The following is a 19,494-nucleotide window of genomic DNA, read 5'->3' as shown; positions in this document are numbered from 1 at the left end:
AGCGCGCGGTACTTATACAGCAGTACTTGCACTGAGCCATGCCGAGGTTGTGAGCTCGAGCCTCACCTGGAGCAGCCGTGTTGTTTTTCATAAACCATTTCACAAAAAGTAAAGTTTAAACTCAGAGTATGGACGGCCCTTGCTAGAGAGTCTTTACTTCTTATAGGATCTACGTGTCCTACTCCTCTGGGTGCCAAATATCACATATCCTACGCGATGCTCAGTTTAAACATTCCATGATGTGCCATCTTGCATTTCATGCAAACACCACATCAGTGCATTTAAAAATACATTTGTAGAATAATAAATATGATGAAAACAGTGTTCTCACATGATAACCATAAACTGAAGAGCTGCAAAAAATGCTGTATCAGCTACTTACAATAAAAGGTGACTCGAAAAAACTAGCAAAAGAAGAGCATCATCATATTAAAGGTTCTATTCACCATCTTGAGTTGCACCATAGCAGCTTATGGTGCTTTTCTGCTCAGAGTATGCCTCCAATCCCACATTCATTTTTAATTTATTTGCAATTTAAAAAACAACAATTACTGCTCGAAGTTCACTTTTCAAAACCGTTCAACCTATTAAATGTATTTCTCTAACCTATGAATGTGGTCCATGTTCACTTTTCCTCATCTTCATCTCAATACTCCTTTCCCAGAAACCAGGTTCACTTCTTCATTAAACCCACCCATCCAAGGTCACCAAATCTTTGAAGCACAAGTCTGCCTATTCTCCCTTTCTCTCTATGTACAAGATACCTTGTATCATTTGAATGGACAGCAGGAGAGAAGGATATTTATGGTGAGTGGGGGTGGGGTTTTGAGGAGTAACCTCATTTGCCTAAGAGCCGGGGTATCTGGGAAAAAAAGTATTTTATGGGGGAAGAATTTCACATCTCCTTGGTGAAATTTGTAGGGCCTTATAACATCCTTTCTGTGGATGCAGATTCAGTCGGAACAGAGGTCCTAGTCCTCGCTCTGCCTTTCAAAGGAACTGTAAATATGCATGGCTTATTTGGCTTTGCCCGGCAGGGTGAGAATGGCGTTTGTCAGGCGTTCGTCAGGCGATCGGAAGGGGTGAGGCAATAATTTATAATTCAATGATCTTCATGATATTTTCTTGATAATATGAAAGCAGGAAAGGGAAGCTTGGCAATAAGCAATCCTAAAGCAAGGTGTGACTCCAGGGAAGAATGACTTGAAAACAACATACAGAAAGACTCATGTAAAAAGGCCCTGATGAGGCTTGAACTCATGACCCCTGGTTTACAAGACCAGTGCTCTGCCACTGAGCTACAAGGCCAGTCTGCACACAGGATGTAAATTGCAACATGTATTCTTACTGAGGTATGAATATATCTATGATTTTGAGACTCTGTATGGAAACGTAGTTGCATATGAATGTCCACGTGCGCGCACACATTGAAGACCATGCTTAAGGCACTTTTCTTGGAAATATGAAAAACTACATTTTCATATGAGAAAATAAGAGTTTTCACATTCAAGACCATACCGATAGCTCTAGTTAGTATGTCTGCAATCAGTGACATATAGAGAACCCACTTATTAGAAGTGATCTGTCTCTGTGGGGCAGACATATGTTAACAGTCATTCATTTGAGACGGCCTAAACTTTAGGAGTAAGAGCTGCTTTCTTATCAATCTATTTATCCAAACTGGTTAATAAGCCAGGAGTGAGTGAAAGGCAATCCTCTGGAAACTCCATGAAAGATCTAATTTCTATTACGCACAAAATACTTCACTTTATTTGACATATTTGTTAAAATGGAACAGTCAGATGATCCCATCTAGCGGATCCTGGCTCTGTCTTGAAAGAGAGTGTAATTATACTACAAGAAATGCTGGCCATCAAAAGAGACTCTGATGGCTTTCCGACGAAGGTGGGATTCGAACCCACGCGTGCAGAGCACAATGGATTAGCAGTCCATCGCCTTAACCACTCGGCCACCTCGTCTGCCCTACAGACCCATCTGAAACCTTGCTTCACAAAAGGTACTGAAGTGTCAATATACTGTACCTAAAAAAGAAAAAAAACAGCTGAGGCAAGATCTCACATTCCACGTCTTCCCCCAATTAGGGACCTACATTTCATTTTTGGGAAATTCTTACTATGTGCTAATTACAAATATTCATAAGATTCCCCTAGACTTTGTCAGAACTGTCAAGATATAATTCTATGGGGTTTTGAATAGACAGAGCATATGTTATAGGACAATTATAGAATCTAAGGACTGTATTTTTAATAGTCATGATAACATGCTAGCATGTGAGTCGATCTTGCACAGTGAATGATGGAGCAGTGTCTGTCATCTACTTGGTCAGCTGTAGATGGCTCACCTGGGGAGATGTGAAAAGAGAGAGCTCCAGTGGTGCAATCGGTTAGCTTGCGGTACTTATACAGCAGTACTTGCACTGAGCCATGCCGAGGTTGTGAGTTCGAGCCTCACCTGGAGCAGCCGTGTTGTTTTTCATAAACCATTTAACAAAAAGTAAAGTTTAAACTCAGAGTATGGACGGCCCTTGCTAGAGAGTCTTTACTTCTTATAGGATCTACGTGTCCTACTCCTCTGGGTGCCAAATATCACATATCCTAAGCGATGCTCAGTTTAAACATTCCATGATGTGCCATCTTGCATTTCATGCAAACACCACATCAGTGCATTTAAAAATACATTTGTAGAATAATAAATATGATGAAAACAGTGTTCTCACATGATAACCATAAACTGAAGAGCTGCAAAAAATGCTGTATCAGCTACTTACAATAAAAGGTGACTCGAAAAAACTAGCAAAAGAAGAGCATCATCATATTAAAGGTTCTATTCACCATCTTGAGTTGCACCATAGCAGCTTATGGTGCTTTTCTGCTCAGAGTGTGCCTCCAATCCCACATTCATTTTTAATTTCTTTGCAATTTAAAAAACAACAATTACTGCTCGAAGTTCACTTTTCAAAACCATTCAACCTATTAAATGTATTTCTCTAACCTATGAATGTGGTCCATGTTCACTTTTCCTCATCTTCATCTCGATACTCCTTTCCCAGAAACCAGGTTCACTTCTTCATTCAACCCACCCATCCAAGGTCACCAAATCTTTGAAGCACAAGTCTGCCTATTCTCCCTTTCTCTCTATGTACAAGATACCTTGTATCATTTGAATGGACAGCAGGAGAGAAGGATATTTATGGTGAGTGGGGGTGGGGTTTTGAGGAGTAACCTCATTTGCCTAAGAGCCGGGGTATCTGGGAAAAAAAGTATTTTATGGGGGAAGAATTTCACATCTCCTTGGTGAAATTTGTAGGGCCTTATAACATCCTTTCTGTGGATGCAGATTCAGTCGGAACAGAGGTCCTAGTCCTCGCTCTGCCTTTCAAAGGAACTGTAAATATGCATGGCTTATTTGGCTTTGCCCGGCAGGGTGAGAATGGCATTTGTCAGGCGTTCGTCAGGCGATCGGAAGGGGTGAGGCAATAATTTATAATTCAATGATCTTCATGATATTTTCTTGATAATATGAAAGCAGGAAAGGGAAGCTTGGCAATAAGCAATCCTAAAGCAAGGTGTGACTCCAGGGAAGAATGACTTGAAAACAACATACAGAAAGACTCATGTAAAAAGGCCCTGATGAGGCTTGAACTCATGACCCCTGGTTTACAAGACCAGTGCTCTGCCACTGAGCTACAAGGCCAGTCTGCACGCAGGATGTAAATTGCAACATGTATTCTTACTGAGGTATGAATATATCTATGATTTTGAGACTCTGTATGGAAACGTAGTTGCATATGAATGTCCACGTGCGCGCACACATTGAAGACCATGCTTAAGGCACTTTTCTTGGAAGTATGAAAAACTACATTTTCATATGAGAAAATAAGAGTTTTCACATTCAAGGCCATACCGATAGCTCTAGTTAGTATGTCTGCAATCAGTGACATATAGAGAACCCACTTATTAGAAGTGATCTGTCTCTGTGGGGCAGACATATGTTAACAGTCATTCATTTGAGACGGCCTAAACTTTAGGAGTAAGAGCTGCTTTCTTATCAATCTATTTATCCAAACTGGTTAATAAGCCAGGAGTGAGTGAAAGGCAATCCTCTGGAAACTCCATGAAAGATCTAATTTCTATTACGCACAAAATACTTCACTTTATTTGACATATTTGTTAAAATGGAACAGTCAGATGATCCCATCTAGCGGATCCTGGCTCTGTCTTGAAAGAGAGTGTAATTATACTACAAGAAATGCTGGCCATCAAAAGAGACTCTGATGGCTTTCCGACGAAGGTGGGATTCGAACCCACGCGTGCAGAGCACAATGGATTAGCAGTCCATCGCCTTAACCACTCCGCCACCTCGTCTGCCCTACAGCCCCATCTGAAACCTTGCTTCACAAAAGGTACTGAAGTGTCAATATACTGTACCTAAAAAAGAAAAAAAACAGCTGAGGCAAGATCTCACATTCCACGTCTTCCCCCAATTAGGGACCTACATTTCATTTTTGGGAAATTCTTACTATGTGCTAATTACAAATATTCATAAGATTCCCCTAGACTTTGTCAGAACTGTCAAGATATAATTCTATGGGGTTTTGAATAGACAGAGCATATGTTATAGGACAATTATAGAATCTAAGGACTGTATTTTTAATAGTCATGATAACATGCTAGCATGTGAGTCGATCTTGCACAGTGAATGATGGAGCAGTGTCTGTCATCTACTTGGTCAGCTGTAGATGGCTCACCTGGGGATATGTGAAAAGAGAGAGCTCCAGTGGCGCAATCGGTTAGCGCGCGGTACTTATACAGCAGTACTTGCACTGAGCCATGCCGAGGTTGTGAGTGCGAGCCTCACCTGGAGCAGCCGTGTTGTTTTTCATAAACCATTTCACAAAAAGTAAAGTTTAAACTCAGAGTATGGACGGCCCTTGCTAGAGAGTCTTTACTTCTTATAGGATCTACGTGTCCTACTCCTCTGGGTGCCAAATATCACATATCCTACGCGATGCTCAGTTTAAACATTCCATGATGTGCCATCTTGCATTTCATGCAAACACCACATCAGTGCATTTAAAAATACATTTGTAGAATAATAAATATGATGAAAACAGTGTTCTCACATGATAACCATAAACTGAAGAGCTGCAAAAAATGCTGTATCAGCTACTTACAATAAAAGGTGACTCGAAAAAACTAGCAAAAGAAGAGCATCATCATATTAAAGGTTCTATTCACCATCTTGAGTTGCACCATAGCAGCTTATGGTGCTTTTCTGCTCAGAGTGTGCCTCCAATCCCACATTCATTTTTAATTTCTTTGCAATTTAAAAAACAACAATTACTGCTCGAAGTTCACTTTTCAAAACCATTCAACCTATTAAATGTATTTCTCTAACCTATGAATGTGGTCCATGTTCACTTTTCCTCATCTTCATCTCGATACTCCTTTCCCAGAAACCAGGTTCACTTCTTCATTCAACCCACCCATCCAAGGTCACCAAATCTTTGAAGCACAAGTCTGCCTATTCTCCCTTTCTCTCTATGTACAAGATACCTTGTATCATTTGAATGGACAGCAGGAGAGAAGGATATTTATGGTGAGTGGGGGTGGGGTTTTGAGGAGTAACCTCATTTGCCTAAGAGCCGGGGTATCTGGGAAAAAAAGTATTTTATGGGGGAAGAATTTCACATCTCCTTGGTGAAATTTGTAGGGCCTTATAACATCCTTTCTGTGGATGCAGATTCAGTCGGAACAGAGGTCCTAGTCCTCGCTCTGCCTTTCAAAGGAACTGTAAATATGCATGGCTTATTTGGCTTTGCCCGGCAGGGTGAGAATGGCGTTTGTCAGGCGTTCGTCAGGCGATCGGAAGGGGTGAGGCAATAATTTATAATTCAATGATCTTCATGATATTTTCTTGATAATATGAAAGCAGGAAAGGGAAGCTTGGCAATAAGCAATCCTAAAGCAAGGTGTGACTCCAGGGAAGAATGACTTGAAAACAACATACAGAAAGACTCATGTAAAAAGGCCCTGATGAGGCTTGAACTCATGACCCCTGGTTTACAAGACCAGTGCTCTGCCACTGAGCTACAAGGCCAGTCTGCACGCAGGATGTAAATTGCAACATGTATTCTTACTGAGGTATGAATATATCTATGATTTTGAGACTCTGTATGGAAACGTAGTTGCATATGAATGTCCACGTGCGCGCACACATTGAAGACCATGCTTAAGGCACTTTTCTTGGAAGTATGAAAAACTACATTTTCATATGAGAAAATAAGAGTTTTCACATTCAAGACCATACCGATAGCTCTAGTTAGTATGTCTGCAATCAGTGACATATAGAGAACCCACTTATTAGAAGTGATCTGTCTCTGTGGGGCAGACATATGTTAACAGTCATTCATTTGAGACGGCCTAAACTTTAGGAGTAAGAGCTGCTTTCTTATCAATCTATTTATCCAAACTGGTTAATAAGCCAGGAGTGAGTGAAAGGCAATCCTCTGGAAACTCCATGAAAGATCTAATTTCTATTACGCACAAAATACTTCACTTTATTTGACATATTTGTTAAAATGGAACAGTCAGATGATCCCATCTAGCGGATCCTGGCTCTGTCTTGAAAGAGAGTGTAATTATACTACAAGAAATGCTGGCCATCAAAAGAGACTCTGATGGCTTTCCGACGAAGGTGGGATTCGAACCCACGCGTGCAGAGCACAATGGATTAGCAGTCCATCGCCTTAACCACTCGGCCACCTCGTCTGCCCTACAGCCCCATCTGAAACCTTGCTTCACAAAAGGTACTGAAGTGTCAATATACTGTACCTAAAAAAGAAAAAAAACAGCTGAGGCAAGATCTCACATTCCACGTCTTCCCCCAATTAGGGACCTACATTTCATTTTTGGGAAATTCTTACTATGTGCTAATTACAAATATTCATAAGATTCCCCTAGACTTTGTCAGAACTGTCAAGATATAATTCTATGGGGTTTTGAATAGACAGAGCATATGTTATAGGACAATTATAGAATCTAAGGACTGTATTTTTAATAGTCATGATAACATGCTAGCATGTGAGTCGATCTTGCACAGTGAATGATGGAGCAGTGTCTGTCATCTACTTGGTCAGCTGTAGATGGCTCACCTGGGGAGATGTGAAAAGAGAGAGCTCCAGTGGCGCAATCGGTTAGCGCGCGGTACTTATACAGCAGTACTTGCACTGAGCCATGCTGAGGTTGTGAGTTCGAGCCTCACCTGGAGCAGCCGTGTTGTTTATCATAAACCATTTCACAAAAAGTAAAGTTTAAACTCAGAGTATGGACGGCCCTTGCTAGAGAGTCTTTACTTCTTATAGGATCTACGTGTCCTACTCCTCTGGGTGCCAAATATCACATATCCTACGCGATGCTCAGTTTAAACATTCCATGATGTGCCATCTTGCATTTCATGCAAACACCACATCAGTGCATTTAAAAATACATTTGTAGAATAATAAATATGATGAAAACAGTGTTCTCACATGATAACCATAAACTGAAGAGCTGCAAAAAATGCTGTATCAGCTACTTACAATAAAAGGTGACTCGAAAAAACTAGCAAAAGAAGAGCATCATCATATTAAAGGTTCTATTCACCATCTTGAGTTGCACCATAGCAGCTTATGGTGCTTTTCTGCTCAGAGTGTGCCTCCAATCCCACATTCATTTTTAATTTCTTTGCAATTTAAAAAACAACAATTACTGCTCGAAGTTCACTTTTCAAAACCATTCAACCTATTAAATGTATTTCTCTAACCTATGAATGTGGTCCATGTTCACTTTTCCTCATCTTCATCTCGATACTCCTTTCCCAGAAACCAGGTTCACTTCTTCATTAAACCCACCCATCCAAGGTCACCAAATCTTTGAAGCACAAGTCTGCCTATTCTCCCTTTCTCTCTATGTACAAGATACCTTGTATCATTTGAATGGACAGCAGGAGAGAAGGATATTTATGGTGAGTGGGGGTGGGGTTTTGAGGAGTAACCTCATTTGCCTAAGAGCCGGGGTATCTGGGAAAAAAAGTATTTTATGGGGGAAGAATTTCACATCTCCTTGGTGAAATTTGTAGGGCCTTATAACATCCTTTCTGTGGATGCAGATTCAGTCGGAACAGAGGTCCTAGTCCTCGCTCTGCCTTTCAAAGGAACTGTAAATATGCATGGCTTATTTGGCTTTGCCCGGCAGGGTGAGAATGGCGTTTGTCAGGCGTTCGTCAGGCGATCGGAAGGGGTGAGGCAATAATTTATAATTCAATGATCTTCATGATATTTTCTTGATAATATGAAAGCAGGAAAGGGAAGCTTGGCAATAAGCAATCCTAAAGCAAGGTGTGACTCCAGGGAAGAATGACTTGAAAACAACATACAGAAAGACTCATGTAAAAAGGCCCTGATGAGGCTTGAACTCATGACCCCTGGTTTACAAGACCAGTGCTCTGCCACTGAGCTACAAGGCCAGTCTGCACGCAGGATGTAAATTGCAACATGTATTCTTACTGAGGTATGAATATATCTATGATTTTGAGACTCTGTATGGAAACGTAGTTGCATATGAATGTCCACGTGCGCGCACACATTGAAGACCATGCTTAAGGCACTTTTCTTGGAAGTATGAAAAACTACATTTTCATATGAGAAAATAAGAGTTTTCACATTCAAGACCATACCGATAGCTCTAGTTAGTATGTCTGCAATCAGTGACATATAGAGAACCCACTTATTAGAAGTGATCTGTCTCTGTGGGGCAGACATATGTTAACAGTCATTCATTTGAGACGGCCTAAACTTTAGGAGTAAGAGCTGCTTTCTTATCAATCTATTTATCCAAACTGGTTAATAAGCCAGGAGTGAGTGAAAGGCAATCCTCTGGAAACTCCATGAAAGATCTAATTTCTATTACGCACAAAATACTTCACTTTATTTGAAATAATTGTTAAAATGGAACAGTCAGATGATCCCATCTAGCGGATCCTGGCTCTGTCTTGAAAAAGAGTGTAATTATACTACAAGAAATGCTGGCCATCAAAAGAGACTCTGATGGCTTTCCGACGAAGGTGGGATTCGAACCCACGCGTGCAGAGCACAATGGATTAGCAGTCCATCGCCTTAACCACTCGGCCACCTCGTCTGCCCTACAGCCCCATCTGAAACCTTGCTTCACAAAAGGTACTGAAGTGTCAATATACTGTACCTAAAAAAGAAAAAAAACAGCTGAGGCAAGATCTCACATTCCACGTCTTCCCCCAATTAGGGACCTACATTTCATTTTTGGGAAATTCTTACTATGTGCTAATTACAAATATTCATAAGATTCCCCTAGACTTTGTCAGAACTGTCAAGATATAATTCTATGGGGTTTTGAATAGACAGAGCATATGTTATAGGACAATTATAGAATCTAAGGACTGTATTTTTAATAGTCATGATAACATGCTAGCATGTGAGTCGATCTTGCACAGTGAATGATGGAGCAGTGTCTGTCATCTACTTGGTCAGCTGTAGATGGCTCACCTGGGGAGATGTGAAAAGAGAGAGCTCCAGTGGCGCAATCGGTTAGCGCGCGGTACTTATACAGCAGTACTTGCACTGAGCCATGCCGAGGTTGTGAGTTCGAGCCTCACCTGGAGCAGCCGTGTTGTTTTTCATAAACCATTTCACAAAAAGTAAAGTTTAAACTCAGAGTATGGACGGCCCTTGCTAGAGAGTCTTTACTTCTTATAGGATCTACGTGTCCTACTCCTCTGGGTGCCAAATATCACATATCCTACGCGATGCTCAGTTTAAACATTCCATGATGTGCCATCTTGCATTTCATGCAAACACCACATCAGTGCATTTAAAAATACATTTGTAGAATAATAAATATGATGAAAACAGTGTTCTCACATGATAACCATAAACTGAAGAGCTGCAAAAAATGCTGTATCAGCTACTTACAATAAAAGGTGACTCGAAAAAACTAGCAAAAGAAGAGCATCATCATATTAAAGGTTCTATTCACCATCTTGAGTTGCACCATAGCAGCTTATTGTGCTTTTCTGCTCAGAGTGTGCCTCCAATCCCACATTCATTTTTAATTTCTTTGCAATTTAAAAAACAACAATTACTGCTCGAAGTTCACTTTTCAAAACCATTCAACCTATTAAATGTATTTCTCTAACCTATGAATGTGGTCCATGTTCACTTTTCCTCATCTTCATCTCGATACTCCTTTCCCAGAAACCAGGTTCACTTCTTCATTAAACCCACCCATCCAAGGTCACCAAATCTTTGAAGCACAAGTCTGCCTATTCTCCCTTTCTCTCTATGTACAAGATACCTTGTATCATTTGAATGGACAGCAGGAGAGAAGGATATTTATGGTGAGTGGGGGTGGGGTTTTGAGGAGTAACCTCATTTGCCTAAGAGCCGGGGTATCTGGGAAAAAAAGTATTTTATGGGGGAAGAATTTCACATCTCCTTGGTGAAATTTGTAGGGCCTTATAACATCCTTTCTGTGGATGCAGATTCAGTCGGAACAGAGGTCCTAGTCCTCGCTCTGCCTTTCAAAGGAACTGTAAATATGCATGGCTTATTTGGCTTTGCCCGGCAGGGTGAGAATGGCGTTTGTCAGGCGTTCGTCAGGCGATCGGAAGGGGTGAGGCAATAATTTATAATTCAATGATCTTCATGATATTTTCTTGATAATATGAAAGCAGGAAAGGGAAGCTTGGCAATAAGCAATCCTAAAGCAAGGTGTGACTCCAGGGAAGAATGACTTGAAAACAACATACAGAAAGACTCATGTAAAAAGGCCCTGATGAGGCTTGAACTCATGACCCCTGGTTTACAAGACCAGTGCTCTGCCACTGAGCTACAAGGCCAGTCTGCACGCAGGATGTAAATTGCAACATGTATTCTTACTGAGGTATGAATATATCTATGATTTTGAGACTCTGTATGGAAACGTAGTTGCATATGAATGTCCACGTGCGCGCACACATTGAAGACCATGCTTAAGGCACTTTTCTTGGAAGTATGAAAAACTACATTTTCATATGAGAAAATAAGAGTTTTCACATTCAAGACCATACCGATAGCTCTAGTTAGTATGTCTGCAATCAGTGACATATAGAGAACCCACTTATTAGAAGTGATCTGTCTCTGTGGGGCAGACATATGTTAACAGTCATTCATTTGAGACGGCCTAAACTTTAGGAGTAAGAGCTGCTTTCTTATCAATCTATTTATCCAAACTGGTTAATAAGCCAGGAGTGAGTGAAAGGCAATCCTCTGGAAACTCCATGAAAGATCTAATTTCTATTACGCACAAAATACTTCACTTTATTTGACATATTTGTTAAAATGGAACAGTCAGATGATCCCATCTAGCGGATCCTGGCTCTGTCTTGAAAGAGAGTGTAATTATACTACAAGAAATGCTGGCCATCAAAAGAGACTCTGATGGCTTTCCGACGAAGGTGGGATTCGAACCCACGCGTGCAGAGCACAATGGATTAGCAGTCCATCGCCTTATCCACTCGGCCACCTCGTCTGCCCTACAGCCCCATCTGAAACCTTGCTTCACAAAAGGTACTGAAGTGTCAATATACTGTACCTAAAAAAGAAAAAAACAGCTGAGGCAAGATCTCACATTCCACGTCTTCCCCCAATTAGGGACCTACATTTCATTTTTGGGAAATTCTTACTATGTGCTAATTACAAATATTCATAAGATTCCCCTAGACTTTGTCAGAACTGTCAAGATATAATTCTATGGGGTTTTGAATAGACAGAGCATATGTTATAGGACAATTATAGAATCTAAGGACTGTATTTTTAATAGTCATGATAACATGCTAGCATGTGAGTCGATCTTGCACAGTGAATGATGGAGCAGTGTCTGTCATCTACTTGGTCAGCTGTAGATGGCTCACCTGGGGAGATGTGAAAAGAGAGAGCTCCAGTGGCGCAATCGGTTAGCGCGCGGTACTTATACAGCAGTACTTGCACTGAGCCATGCCGAGGTTGTGAGTTCGAGCCTCACCTGGAGCAGCCGTGTTGTTTTTCATAAACCATTTCACAAAAAGTAAAGTTTAAACTCAGAGTATGGACGGCCCTTGCTAGAGAGTCTTTACTTCTTATAGGATCTACGTGTCCTACTCCTCTGGGTGCCAAATATCACATATCCTACGCGATGCTCAGTTTAAACATTCCATGATGTGCCATCTTGCATTTCATGCAAACACCACATCAGTGCATTTAAAAATACATTTGTAGAATAATAAATATGATGAAAACAGTGTTCTCACATGATAACCATAAACTGAAGAGCTGCAAAAAATGCTGTATCAGCTACTTACAATAAAAGGTGACTCGAAAAAACTAGCAAAAGAAGAGCATCATCATATTAAAGGTTCTATTCACCATCTTGAGTTGCACCATAGCAGCTTATGGTGCTTTTCTGCTCAGAGTGTGCCTTCAATCCCACATTCATTTTTAATTTATTTGCAATTTAAAAAACAACAATTACTGCTCGAAGTTCACTTTTCAAAACCATTCAACCTATTAAATGTATTTCTCTAACCTATGAATGTGGTCCATGTTCACTTTTCCTCATCTTCATCTCGATACTCCTTTCCCAGAAACCAGGTTCACTTCTTCATTCAACCCACCCATCCAAGGTCACCAAATCTTTGAAGCACAAGTCTGCCTATTCTCCCTTTCTCTCTATGTACAAGATACCTTGTATCATTTGAATGGACAGCAGGAGAGAAGGATATTTATGGTGAGTGGGGGTGGGGTTTTGAGGAGTAACCTCATTTGCCTAAGAGCCGGGGTATCTGGGAAAAAAAGTATTTTATGGGGGAAGAATTTCACATCTCCTTGGTGAAATTTGTAGGGCCTTATAACATCCTTTCTGTGGATGCAGATTCAGTCGGAACAGAGGTCCTAGTCCTCGCTCTGCCTTTCAAAGGAACTGTAAATATGCATGGCTTATTTGGCTTTGCCCGGCAGGGTGAGAATGGCGTTTGTCAGGCGTTCGTCAGGCGATCGGAAGGGGTGAGGCAATAATTTATAATTCAATGATCTTCATGATATTTTCTTGATAATATGAAAGCAGGAAAGGGAAGCTTGGCAATAAGCAATCCTAAAGCAAGGTGTGACTCCAGGGAAGAATGACTTGAAAACAACATACAGAAAGACTCATGTAAAAAGGCCCTGATGAGGCTTGAACTCATGACCCCTGGTTTACAAGACCAGTGCTCTGCCACTGAGCTACAAGGCCAGTCTGCACGCAGGATGTAAATTGCAACATGTATTCTTACTGAGGTATGAATATATCTATGATTTTGAGACTCTGTATGGAAACGTAGTTGCATATGAATGTCCACGTGCGCGCACACATTGAAGACCATGCTTAAGGCACTTTTCTTGGAAGTATGAAAAACTACATTTTCATATGAGAAAATAAGAGTTTTCACATTCAAGACCATACCGATAGCTCTAGTTAGTATGTCTGCAATCAGTGACATATAGAGAACCCACTTATTAGAAGTGATCTGTCTCTGTGGGGCAGACATATGTTAACAGTCATTCATTTGAGACGGCCTAAACTTTAGGAGTAAGAGCTGCTTTCTTATCAATCTATTTATCCAAACTGGTTAATAAGCCAGGAGTGAGTGAAAGGCAATCCTCTGGAAACTCCATGAAAGATCTAATTTCTATTACGCACAAAATACTTCACTTTATTTGACATATTTGTTAAAATGGAACAGTCAGATGATCCCATCTAGCGGATCCTGGCTCTGTCTTGAAAGAGAGTGTAATTATACTACAAGAAATGCTGGCCATCAAAAGAGACTCTGATGGCTTTCCGACGAAGGTGTGATTCGAACCCACGCGTGCAGAGCACAATGGATTAGCAGTCCATCGCCTTATCCACTCGGCCACCTCGTCTGCCCTACAGCCCCATCTGAAACCTTGCTTCACAAAAGGTACTGAAGTGTCAATATACTGTACCTAAAAAAGAAAAAAACAGCTGAGGCAAGATCTCACATTCCACGTCTTCCCCCAATTAGGGACCTACATTTCATTTTTGGGAAATTCTTACTATGTGCTAATTACAAATATTCATAAGATTCCCCTAGACTTTGTCAGAACTGTCAAGATATAATTCTATGGGGTTTTGAATAGACAGAGCATATGTTATAGGACAATTATAGAATCTAAGGACTGTATTTTTAATAGTCATGATAACATGCTAGCATGTGAGTCGATCTTGCACAGTGAATGATGGAGCAGTGTCTGTCATCTACTTGGTCAGCTGTAGATGGCTCACCTGGGGAGATGTGAAAAGAGAGAGCTCCAGTGGCGCAATCGGTTAGCGCGCGGTACTTATACAGCAGTACTTGCACTGAGCCATGCCGAGGTTGTGAGTTCGAGCCTCACCTGGAGCAGCCGTGTTGTTTTTCATAAACCATTTCACAAAAAGTAAAGTTTAAACTCAGAGTATGGACGGCCCTTGCTAGAGAGTCTTTACTTCTTATAGGATCTACGTGTCCTACTCCTCTGGGTGCCAAATATCACATATCCTACGCGATGCTCAGTTTAAACATTCCATGATGTGCCATCTTGCATTTCATGCAAACACCACATCAGTGCATTTAAAAATACATTTGTAGAATAATAAATATGATGAAAACAGTGTTCTCACATGATAACCATAAACTGAAGAGCTGCAAAAAATGCTGTATCAGCTACTTACAATAAAAGGTGACTCGAAAAAACTAGCAAAAGAAGAGCATCATCATATTAAAGGTTCTATTCACCATCTTGAGTTGCACCATAGCAGCTTATGGTGCTTTTCTGCTCAGAGTGTGCCTCCAATCCCACATTCATTTTTAATTTATTTGCAATTTAAAAAACAACATTTACTGCTCGAAGTTCACTTTTCAAAACCATTCAACCTATTAAATGTATTTCTCTAACCTATGAATGTGGTCCATGTTCACTTTTCCTCATCTTCATCTCGATACTCCTTTCCCAGAAACCAGGTTCACTTCTTCATTCAACCCACCCATCCAAGGTCACCAAATCTTTGAAGCAAGTCTGCCTATTCTCCCTTTCTCTCTATGTACAAGATACCTTGTATCATTTGAATGGACAGCAGGAGAGAAGGATATTTATGGTGAGTGGGGGTGGGGTTTTGAGGAGTAACCTCATTTGCCTAAGAGCCGGGGTATCTGGGAAAAAAAGTATTTTATGGGGGAAGAATTTCACATCTCCTTGGTGAAATTTGTAGGGCCTTATAACATCCTTTCTGTGGATGCAGATTCAGTCGGAACAGAGGTCCTAGTCCTCGCTCTGCCTTTCAAAGGAACTGTAAATATGCATGGCTTATTTGGCTTTGCCCGGCAGGGCTTGCCCGGCAGGGTGAGAATGGCGTTCGTCAGGCGATCGGAAGGGGTGAGGCAATAATTTATAATTCAATGATCTTCATGATATTTTCTTGATAATATGAAAGCAGGAAAGGGAAGCTTGGCAATAAGCAATCCTAAAGCAAGGTGTGACTCCAGGGAAGAATGACTTGAAAACAACATACAGAAAGACTCATGTAAAAAGGCCCTGATGAGGCTTGAACTCATGACCCCTGGTTTACAAGATCAGTGCTCTGCCACTGAGCTACAAGGCCAGTCTGCACGCAGGATGTAAATTGCAACATGTATTCTTACTGAGGTATGAATATATCTATGATTTTGAGACTCTGTATGGAAACGTAGTTGCATATGAATGTCCACGTGCGCGCACACATTGAAGACCATGCTTAAGGCACTTTTCTTAGAAGTATGAAAAACTACATTTTCATATGAAAAAATAAGAGTTTTCACATTCAAGACCATACTGATAGCTCTAGTTAGTATGTCTGCAATCAGTGACATATAGAGAACCCACTTATTAGAAGTGATCTGTCTCTGTGGGGCAGACATATGTTAACAGTCATTCATTTGAGACGGCCTAAACTTTAGGAGTAAGAGCTGCTTTCTTATCAATCTATTTATCCAAACTGGTTAATAAGCCAGGAGTGAGTGAAAGGCAATCCTCTGGAAACTCCATGAAAGATCTAATTTCTATTACGCACAAAATACTTCACTTTATTTGACATATTTGTTAAAATGGAACAGTCAGATGATCCCATCTAGCGGATCCTGGCTCTGTCTTGAAAGAGAGTGTAATTATACTACAAGAAATGCTGGCCATCAAAAGAGACTCTGATGGCTTTCCGACGAAGGTGGGATTCAAACCCACGCGTGCAGAGCACAATGGATTAGCAGTCCATCGCCTTAACCACTCGGCCACCTCGTCTGCCCTACAGCCCCATCTGAAACCTTGCTTCACAAAAGGTACTGAAGTGTCAATATACTGTACCTAAAAAAGAAAAAAAACAGCTGAGGCAAGATCTCACATTCCACGTCTTCCCCCAATTAGGGACCTACATTTCATTTTTGGGAAATTCTTACTATGTGCTAATTACAAATATTCATAAGATTCCCCTAGACTTTGTCAGAACTGCCAAGATATAATTCTATGGGGTTTTGAATAGACAGAGCATATGTTATAGGACAATTATAGAATCTATTCCGTTTGGACTGTATTTTTAATAGTCATGATAACATGCTAGCATGTGAGTCGATCTTGCACAGTGAATGATGGAGCAGTGTCTGTCATCTACTTGGTCAGCTGTAGATGGCTCACCTGGGGAGATGTGAAAAGAGAGAGCTCCAGTGGCACAATCGTTTAGCGCGCGGTACTTATACAGCAGTACTTGCACTGAGCCATGCCGAGGTTGTGAGATCGAGCCTCACCTGGAGCAGCCGTGTTGTTTTTCATAAACCATTTCATAAAAAGTAAAGTTTAAACTCAGAGTATGGACGGCCCTTGCTAGAGAGTCTTTACTTCTTATAGGATCTAAGTGTCCTACTCCTCTGGGTGCCAAATATCACATATCCTACGCGATGCTCAGTTTAAACATTCCATGATGTGCCATCTTGCATTTCATGCAAACACCACATCAGTGCATTTAAAAATACATTTGTAGAATAATAAAAATGATGAAAATAATGTTCTCACATGATAACCATAAACTGAAGAGCTGCAAAAAATGCTGTATCAGCTACTTACAATAAAAGGTGACTCGAAAAAACTAGCAAAAGAAGAGCATCATCATATTAAAGGTTCTATTCACCATCTTGAGTTGCACCATAGCAGCTTATGGTGCTTTTCTGCTCAGAGTGTGCCTCCAATCCCACATTCATTTTTAATTTCTTTGCAATTTAAAAAACAACAATTACTGCTCGAAGTTCACTTTTCAAAACCATTCAACCTATTAAACGTATTTCTCTAACCTATGAAAGTGGTCCATGTTCACTTTTCCTCATCTTCATCTCGATACTCCTTTCCCAGAAACCAGGTTCACTTCTTCATTCAACCCACCCATCCAAGGTCACCAAATCTTTGAAGCAAGTCTGCCTATTCTCCCTTTCTCTCTATGTACAAGATACCTTGTATCATTTGAATGGACAGCAGGAGAGAAGGATATTTATGGTGAGTGGGGGTGGGGTTTTGAGGAGTAACCTCATTTGCCTAAGAGCCGGGGTATCTGGGAAAAAAAGTATTTTATGGGGGAAGAATTTCACATCTCCTTGGTGAAATTTGTAGGGCCTTATAACATCCTTTCTGTGGATGCAGATTCAGTCGGAACAGAGGTCCTAGTCCTCGCTCTGCCTTTCAAAGGAACTGTAAATATGCATGGCTTATTTGGCTTTGCCCGGCAGGGTGAGAATGGCGTTTGTCAGGCGTTCGTCAGGCGATCGGAAGGGGTGAGGCAATAATTTATAATTCAATGATCTTCATGATATTTTCTTGATAATATGAAAGCAGGAAAGGGAAGCTTGGCAATAAGCAATCCTAAAGCAAGGTGTGACTCCAGGGAAGAATGACTTGAAAACAACATACAGAAAGACTCATGTAAAAAGGCCCTGATGAGGCTTGAACTCATGACCCCTGGTTTACAAGACCAGTGCTCTGCCACTGAGCTACAAGGCCAGTCTGCACGCAGGATGTAAATTGCAACATGTATTCTTACTGAGGTATGAATATATCTATGATTTTGAGACTCTGTATGGAAACGTAGTTGCATATGAATGTCCACGTGCGCGCACACATTGAAGACCATGCTTAAGGCACTTTTCTTGGAAGTATGAAAAACTACATTTTCATATGAGAAAATAAGAGTTTTCACATTCAAGACCATACCGATAGCTCTAGTTAGTATTTCTGCAATCAGTGACATATAGAGAACCCACTTATTAGAAGTGATCTGTCTCTGTGGGGCAGACATATGTTAACAGTCATTCATTTGAGACGGCCTAAACTTTAGGAGTAAGAGCTGCTTTCTTATCAATCTATTTATCCAAACTGGTTAATAAGCCAGGAGTGAGTGAAAGGCAATCCTCTGGAAACTCCATGAAAGATCTAATTTCTATTACGCACAAAATACTTCACTTTATTTGACATATTTGTTAAAATGGAACAGTCAGATGATCCCATCTAGCGGATCCTGGCTCTGTCTTGAAAGAGAGTGTAATTATACTACAAGAAATGCTGGCCATCAAAAGAGACTCTGATGGCTTTCCGACGAAGGTGGGATTCAAACCCACGCGTGCAGAGCACAATGGATTAGCAGTCCATCGCCTTAACCACTCGGCCACCTCGTCTGCCCTACAGCCCCATCTGAAACCTTGCTTCACAAAAGGTACTGAAGTGTCAATATACTGTACCTAAAAAAGAAAAAAAACAGCTGAGGCAAGATCTCACATTCCACGTCTTCCCCCAATTAGGGACCTACATTTCATTTTTGGGAAATTCTTACTATGTGCTAATTACAAATATTCATAAGATTCCCCTAGACTTTGTCAGAACTGTCAAGATATAATTCTATGGGGTTTTGAATAGACAGAGCATATGTTATAGGACAATTATAGAATCTATTCCGTTTGGACTGTATTTTTAATAGTCATGATAACATGCTAGCATGTGAGTCGATCTTGCACAGTGAATGATGGAGCAGTGTCTGTCATCTACTTGGTCAGCTGTAGATGGCTCACCTGGGGAGATGTGAAAAGAAAGAGCTCCAGTGGCACAATCGTTTAGCACGCGGTACTTATACAGCAGTACTTGCACTGAGCCATGCCGAGGTTGTGAGTTCGAGCCTCACCTGGAGCAGCCGTGTTGTTTTTCATAAACCATTTCATAAAAAGTAAAGTTTAAACTCAGAGTATGGACGGCCCTTGCTAGAGAGTCTTTACTTCTTATAGGATCTACGTGTCCTACTCCTCTGGGTGCCAAATATCACATATCCTACGCGATGCTCAGTTTAAACATTC

General features: G+C 40.8%; 14 non-coding genes across 14 annotated transcripts; 4 read left to right on the top strand and 10 right to left on the bottom strand.

The window, feature by feature from the left end:
* Positions 1-1,236: 1,236 nt before the first annotated feature.
* On the bottom strand, positions 1,237-1,308 carry TRNAT-UGU (transfer RNA threonine (anticodon UGU)). The gene has a single exon. It is a non-coding gene; the product is annotated as a tRNA-Thr (tRNA).
* A 589-nt stretch (positions 1,309-1,897) lies between these two features.
* On the bottom strand, positions 1,898-1,979 carry TRNAS-GCU (transfer RNA serine (anticodon GCU)). Its single transcript has one exon. It is a non-coding gene; the product is annotated as a tRNA-Ser (tRNA).
* A 1,663-nt stretch (positions 1,980-3,642) lies between these two features.
* TRNAT-UGU (transfer RNA threonine (anticodon UGU)) lies at positions 3,643-3,714 on the bottom strand. The gene has a single exon. It is a non-coding gene; the product is annotated as a tRNA-Thr (tRNA).
* Positions 3,715-6,048: 2,334 nt separating this feature from the next.
* TRNAT-UGU (transfer RNA threonine (anticodon UGU)) lies at positions 6,049-6,120 on the bottom strand. The gene has a single exon. It is a non-coding gene; the product is annotated as a tRNA-Thr (tRNA).
* Positions 6,121-6,709: 589 nt separating this feature from the next.
* Positions 6,710-6,791, bottom strand: TRNAS-GCU (transfer RNA serine (anticodon GCU)). The gene has a single exon. It is a non-coding gene; the product is annotated as a tRNA-Ser (tRNA).
* A 406-nt stretch (positions 6,792-7,197) lies between these two features.
* Positions 7,198-7,292, top strand: TRNAI-UAU (transfer RNA isoleucine (anticodon UAU)). Its single transcript has 2 exons — positions 7,198-7,235; positions 7,257-7,292. It is a non-coding gene; the product is annotated as a tRNA-Ile (tRNA).
* Positions 7,293-8,454: 1,162 nt separating this feature from the next.
* TRNAT-UGU (transfer RNA threonine (anticodon UGU)) lies at positions 8,455-8,526 on the bottom strand. The gene has a single exon. It is a non-coding gene; the product is annotated as a tRNA-Thr (tRNA).
* Positions 8,527-9,115: 589 nt separating this feature from the next.
* Positions 9,116-9,197, bottom strand: TRNAS-GCU (transfer RNA serine (anticodon GCU)). Its single transcript has one exon. It is a non-coding gene; the product is annotated as a tRNA-Ser (tRNA).
* A 406-nt stretch (positions 9,198-9,603) lies between these two features.
* On the top strand, positions 9,604-9,698 carry TRNAI-UAU (transfer RNA isoleucine (anticodon UAU)). Its single transcript has 2 exons — positions 9,604-9,641; positions 9,663-9,698. It is a non-coding gene; the product is annotated as a tRNA-Ile (tRNA).
* Positions 9,699-10,860: 1,162 nt separating this feature from the next.
* Positions 10,861-10,932, bottom strand: TRNAT-UGU (transfer RNA threonine (anticodon UGU)). Its single transcript has one exon. It is a non-coding gene; the product is annotated as a tRNA-Thr (tRNA).
* A 1,076-nt stretch (positions 10,933-12,008) lies between these two features.
* Positions 12,009-12,103, top strand: TRNAI-UAU (transfer RNA isoleucine (anticodon UAU)). The gene is made up of 2 exons: positions 12,009-12,046; positions 12,068-12,103. It is a non-coding gene; the product is annotated as a tRNA-Ile (tRNA).
* Positions 12,104-13,265: 1,162 nt separating this feature from the next.
* TRNAT-UGU (transfer RNA threonine (anticodon UGU)) lies at positions 13,266-13,337 on the bottom strand. The gene has a single exon. It is a non-coding gene; the product is annotated as a tRNA-Thr (tRNA).
* Positions 13,338-14,413: 1,076 nt separating this feature from the next.
* Positions 14,414-14,508, top strand: TRNAI-UAU (transfer RNA isoleucine (anticodon UAU)). Its single transcript has 2 exons — positions 14,414-14,451; positions 14,473-14,508. It is a non-coding gene; the product is annotated as a tRNA-Ile (tRNA).
* A 3,574-nt stretch (positions 14,509-18,082) lies between these two features.
* TRNAT-UGU (transfer RNA threonine (anticodon UGU)) lies at positions 18,083-18,154 on the bottom strand. The gene has a single exon. It is a non-coding gene; the product is annotated as a tRNA-Thr (tRNA).
* Between the last annotated feature and the right edge of the window lie 1,340 nt (positions 18,155-19,494).

Source organism: Triturus cristatus, chromosome 12 (genome assembly GCF_964204655.1).
Source record: "Triturus cristatus chromosome 12, aTriCri1.1, whole genome shotgun sequence".
NCBI lineage: Eukaryota > Metazoa > Chordata > Amphibia > Caudata > Salamandridae > Triturus > Triturus cristatus.
The sequence above is the reverse complement of the archived record's forward strand: the minus strand, read 5'-3'. Positions and strand labels throughout refer to the sequence as shown.